The sequence below is a fragment of the Echinops telfairi genome, unplaced genomic scaffold (assembly GCF_000313985.2).
Source record: "Echinops telfairi isolate 266 unplaced genomic scaffold, ASM31398v2 ScPeMD7_7424;HRSCAF=8462, whole genome shotgun sequence".
Lineage (NCBI taxonomy): Eukaryota > Metazoa > Chordata > Mammalia > Afrosoricida > Tenrecidae > Echinops > Echinops telfairi.
In genome coordinates this window covers 2,504,835-2,511,462 of record NW_022111324.1, presented here as the reverse complement: position 1 = coordinate 2,511,462, position 6,628 = coordinate 2,504,835, and positions in this window count along the sequence as shown.

Here is a 6,628-nt window from a genome sequence, read left to right as displayed (position 1 = left end):
TCCTGCTTCTCCTCCATGTGGCTGGAGAATCCCCTGTCTGTCCTGGGGCCCTACACATGGCTGAGGGAATTCCTCGTTTCCCCCTGCAATGCTGCATACCACACAAGGCAGCTATACCAGTGATCTCCAGCACTCAACACCACTACAGAAACCACTGCCTGGGCTACGCTGTGGTCTTGCCTTCTAGGGAAATTCTGCCCAGCATCTGTGGGACCTACACCAAGTGAGCACACCACCCTGCTACCTTGAGGCAAGGTTGAACTTCCCCAGCCCTATGGTCAGGCGATCAGGCCTCAGCTATCTCCTTACTTACTATTCTTTTTCTTCTCTCTTTATTCTCTCTCCCTTTTCTCTTTCCCACTGCAGTCCATCTCAGTGGACCCAGTTCTGTTTTGGTTTTTTTTCTCTTTTTCTTTCTTTATTTTTCCTCTTCTCTCACTCTCTTTCCTTTCATTCGCCACTGCTGGCTTCCGGACCACTACCCTCTGCCTAGGGCAACTCTGCCCATCCAGCAAGAGGAACTCCAGCCTGCCCTCTGTGGGAGCACTGCACACCTCACAAGGCAGCTGTGGCAGCCCTCTACAACACTCCATGCTGCTGAGGAAACCTCTCTCTGGCCTCTATAGTGACCTTGCTGGCTAGGGCAATTCCGCCCTGCACCGGTGGGACCTTGCACCAAAGGGACACACCAACCTTCCACCTTGGGGCAGGGTTTAAACCCCTCAAGCCCCATGTGCAGGTGACCAGGGAATCAGCTATCTCTTTACTCTTTATCTTCTCTCTTTCTTCTCTCTTTTTCCACCACAATCAGTCTAAGAGATCACAGTTGTGTTTTTCCCCTTCTTTCTCTTTCTTTCTTTCTTCACCTTCCTCTTTTTTTATTCTTTCATGCTTCTTTCCTCTCCCATTTTTTCCTTCCACATGCCACTGCTGGCTTCTAACCCACTACCCTATACCTAGGGTACTCTGTCCACCCAGTGGGGAGACCTCCAGCATGCCTCCTATGGCAGTGCCGCACATGAAATGAGGCAGTGCTACACACAGCATGGCACGGGGCTCAGATATCTCTTTATCTATTTTCTTCCTTTATTTTCTTTCGCTTTTTCTTCTTTTTAGCTCTTCTGTCTTTTCTCTCTTTTCTGCCACAGTCTCAACAGATTCAGTTTTTCTTTTTTTTACTGTTTTGTTGTTATTTTGCCTTTGCTTTTGTGTGTGTGTTTTAGTTTGTTTTTAAATTTTGCTCTTTCTTTGTTTTCTGCTCTCTCTCTCTTTCTTCCCTTTCCCCTCACTTCCCTTTCAAAAGCCAGTAGCAGCTTCCAGGCCACTCCCCTCTGTCTAGGGCAGGGGTGTCAAACTGGCGGCCCGCAGGCCCCATTCAGCCCCCAAAGTAATTTTTTGTGGCCCACAATGCTCTGAAATAAAATGAAAATAGAAAAAATGTTATGAAGAAAATAGCACTTAGGGGAGATCGAGGCAATGCCATACACACAATTCCCTCATTAACCCTTTAACCACTGAAGATGAGTATACACACAGCCCAGTGCTTTTCCTGGGGGCCTCTGAACGTGTATAAACACACTGACTCAGTTCCGGCGACATTTGGAAGCAATATGTCCACCACTCTCAGTGTCACATAATGTAAACAGATCCCAATAGTGAAAAGGTTAAAAAGAGCACTGTAGGTTGTGCTGCTATGAATCATAGATAGTGGCACTGCTAGTTAACATTGTTAGAGGGAAGCCATTACAATTGTGCACCGTGTTTGTCAGCTGTCCAACATTTTGTGTTTTTTATTAGTTAGTTTGTTATATTTTTCCAGTCACAACATAAGAGGTAAGTGAAAAGTAGCAGGAGGAAAGTTCTGGCAAGTTTTTTTTTGGAAATAATAATTGTAGTTTTATAAATACATTAAATAAAATAAATGTTTAAATAAAAGCATTTGTATACTGTTTTAATTATCCTATCCATATTCCTGAACCCTCACTTCCAAATATAAGTTTATCAAACTTTGTAAATGTGATGTGGCCCCCATGAATCTTGACTGTTGCAACAAATGGCCTATATTTTAATTGAGTTTGACACCCCTGGCCTAGGGCAACTCTGATGGGCCAGTTGGGGGCGTTCCTGCCTGTACTTGTTGTATTTACACGCATCTAGGGAAATCACACCCACGGCTGGGGGATCTCCCCTTCAAACAGCTAGGGTAACTCCAGCCTATACCCCAAGGCCCTACAAGGGACTAGGGGAACTCCTGCCAGCTGTTTGTGGTGCTCCACACTACTGTAGGAACATCCATCCAAACTCCACAGCAACCTCTCTAATGAGGGTAATTCCACCTGCCATCCACAGTCCTCCACACCAAGGCAGGTACACCCATCTGTTCTCCGTAATATTCCAGTTGCAGAGGGCAACACCACATGCCATCTGAGGCACTCCAAGCCCCGTAAGACACACCACTATGGCTTTCTGGGAGATCAGCCAGTGAAACACCATATTTATGGGCCCACAACTACCCTACCAGCATCCTGTGAGAGAACTATTCAACTCACAGTCCAAATAACGGAATACTGGTAGGACTATTCAACTCACATTCCAAATAACGAAATACTGGTTGGCTAGGGTAAGAGTGAAATGACAGGAAGATACAATGGTAGCCTGAACCCCCAGTGCAACTACCTGCAGGTTGTTTGAAGAAGCACTCAGACAAGTCCCCCATGAGAGAGCCAGTGCCATTCGACTCTGGAAGATGGGGTCAGGCTCCCCTAAAACAACATGTAAACAGCAACCAGTGCCAACAGCCTCAACGCAAAAACAGGAGAAACAGAAGACAATTCAAGAAGAAGTCATGAACCTAATCAGATACAAAGATGAAGCAGACATTGACCTGCCATAGAAAGAAATCTTCAGAATGCAGTTTAGAGTCATACAGGATATGAGGGGAGCAATACAGAAAAAGGAGGAAATGATAGTGGAGATAAAGGCAATTCACCAAAGGGAAATACAAGACCTAAGGGATAAAATAACAAAACCAGTAGCAAATTAACAGACTTTAGGAGGCAGAGAATCACACCAGTGACCTAAAGGATAACCAGCCAGACTTCAACAAATGGGAAAAGCAGTCCAATAAGACAATCAGAGAAGCTGAAGGAAACCTGAACACCATGTCTGATGGTATGAATAGGACTAATATTAGAATAATTGGATTACAGGAAAAGACACAACCAAGAAGTCAACAGCAAAAATAGCAAGGGAATTCTTAGAGGAAAACTTCCCCAGCTTAATAAATGAAAATCAGGCAACACTTCAGGAGGCTGAAAAACAGTCAGACTGAACCACAAGAAGAAGTCACCCAGACACGTAATAGTTAAATTTATAACTACGAGGAAAAGGAGAAAATCATAAGTGCAACTAGGAAAAAACATAGTCACTTATAAAGGTACCCAAATAGGAATATGTTCAGACCTATCGGTGGACAGGATGAAAAAGAGGAGGGAGTGGAGTAACGTATTCCAAAAATAGAAGGAAAATAATGTGAACCCAAGAATACTATATCTGGCCATATTATCTATTAAGATAGGAGAAGTAAGAGTCTTCCCAGACAAGCAACAAACTCAAAGCATAAATAAAAAGAAATGCAGCCCGGCAAAAGATCCTTGCCAACCCAGTATGTTCAGAAAGTCAACACTCACCAAGCACAAATAAGAGACCATCACATGGAAAAACTCCACCCAGAAGGCAAAAAAGAGAAAACAGCTCCGAAGATAGCATTAGCTCAATAGTGGAAAGAAGGCAAGAATGAACCACACACACACACAACACAAACCGATAAGATACGTAGGTAGGAAAACACCCAACATAAAATGTACAAGATGACATCACAGAGTCCACGGATGGATGAAATAACACTGAATATCAATGGACTGAATTCAGTCATTAAAGGACAGGGGCGTGCAGACTGCCTTAGAAAACATAACCCACCCAACTGCTGCCTAAAGGAGACACATCTCAAGCTTACACACAAAAACAGGTTGAGAATTAAAGGCTGGAGAAAAACTATATCAAGTAAATGGCAATGCAAAAAAAAATCAGGGGTAGCCATCTTAGTCTCAGGCAAAATTGATCTCAAGATATAAGCCATAACAAGAAACTAAAAGGGGCACTATATAATGCTCAAGGGAACAGTTGAACAAGAACCAGTGAGCATAATAAATATATACGCTTCCAATGAGAGACCCACGAAATTCATAAGTCAAACACTCCAAAAGATGAAAAAAGAAATCACAGGCTCACCAATTATGGTAGGTGACTTTAACACACCACTCTCTGAAAAAGATAGATCACAGGGAAAGAAACTTAACAAGAAGACTTCAGATCTAACCAGCACAATTGGACTACTTGACCTAATAAATATTTCAGAGCTTTCTATCCAAATGCAAAAACATTCACATTCTTTTCAAGCCCATATGGCACATACTCAAAGATAGACCACATGCTGGGACACAAGTCGAACCTGAGTAACTTCATGCACATGAAGATTACATGAACTTCTCTCTCTGACCACGATGCCATAAGGCTGGAAATCAACAAAAGGACAATAAAGAAAACAATTAGAGGATGAATAACTCTCTATTGGAAAAGGAGTGGTTATTGGCCCAGAACAGAGATAAAATCAGGAAGTTTCTAGAAACCAATGAGAATGAAAATACAAAGTGCCAAAACCTTTGGGAAACAGCAAAGGCATTTATCAGAGGAAGGCTGATAGCAATACATACACACATGAAAAAGGAAGAGAGACTTACGGCTGATACACTGGCACAAAACTTACACCAATTAGAGCAGAGTCAGCAGAACAATCCTACTAATAGCAAAAGGAAAAGAATAATAAAAATCAGAGCTGAGATACAGGAGAGGGAAAACCAGAAAACTATGGAAAACATTAAGGCAGCTGAAAGTTGGTTCTTTGAAAGGATTAACAGAAATGATAGAAAGGAAGGAAGGAACAAATTTCAATAGCAAGGATGAGAGATGAAACAGGGGACATTACAACGAACCCTAATGAAATCAAAAGGATAATTACACAGTACTATGAAGGTCTGTAATCTAATGAATTTAACAACTTGGAAGACATGGACAAATACTTGGAAAAACACTAGCTCCCTAGACGATCCCAGATTGATGTCAAGAACCTCAACAGACCTACAGCAATAGAAGAAATAGACAAGGTTATCAAGGGATTGCCACCAAAAAAATCCCCAGGGGCCAGATGGCTTCAAAGGAGAATTCTACCAAGCATTCAGGGAAGAACTGACACCAATCCTACACAAACTCTTCTAGAACATAGAAAAAGACAGAACACTCCCAAACTCTTTCTATGAAGCTAGTATAACTCTGATACCTAAAACAGACAAGGATCCCACAAAAATTGAGAACTAAAGACCAATATCCCTAATGAATATTGATGCAAAAATCCTTAACAAAATACTACCCAATAGAATAGAAAAACATACAAATAAATAATTCACCATGACCAAGTGGGATACATACCAGGATGCAGGGACAGTTCAACATATGAAAGACCATTAGTATTATTTGCCACATTGATATGAAAAATTATAAGAACCACATGATAATATTAATAGATACAGAAAAAGCATTTGACAACATCCAACACCCATTCCTGTTTAAGACACTCAAGAAGATAGGAATGGAAGGAAAATTCCTCATTATACAAGCTATATATGGAAAACCAACAGCCAATTTGGGAAGAATATTCCATGCTCGTGGATTAGAAGACTCAGTACAGTAAAGATGTCAGTTCTGCCCAAGGCATTATATAAGTTTAATGCTTTCCCAATACGAGTACCATCATCCTTCTTCAAAGAATTGGAAAAAATGATTACCAACTTTATATGGAGAGGGAAGAAACCCAGAATTAGCATAGAACTCCTAAAGAAGAAGGACACAGTGGGAGGGATTGCTCTACCTGACTTTCACAAATATTATACAGCCACAGTGGTCAAAACAGTGTGGTACTGGTATAATGACAGATATTCAGACCAATGGAAAAGAGCTGAAAACCCAGGAATAAAAACATCAGCATACAGACAACTGATCTTTGATAAGAGCCCCCAAAATATCAAATGGGAAGCAGATGCTTTCTTCAATAAGTGGTGCTGGAAAAAATGGATATCTACCTGCAGAAAAATGAAGCAAGACCTTTACCTCACTCGTGCACAAGAATAAACTCAAGGTGGATCACAGACATTGAGGTAAAACCCCAAATTATTAGGACCATTAATAAGGGAATTGGGACAAACCTGAAAACCTTGGCACAGGGCATACATAGGCTATCAGAAATAGGGAAGGATACACATACAGAGGAGTCACAAATTGACAAGTGGCATATACTGAATATAAAACACATGTGTTCATTGAAATAATTCACCCAGAGAGTAATATGAGAGCCCACAGACTGGGAAAACATCTTTAGCAATGACACCTCAGACAAAGGCCTTATTACTAAAATCTACAATACATTGCAAGCTTACAATAAGAAAAAAACTAACTGCCCACAAAGGAGGTGGGCAAAGGCCCTGAAGAGAAGTTTCACAGGGTCAGAAATCCGAAT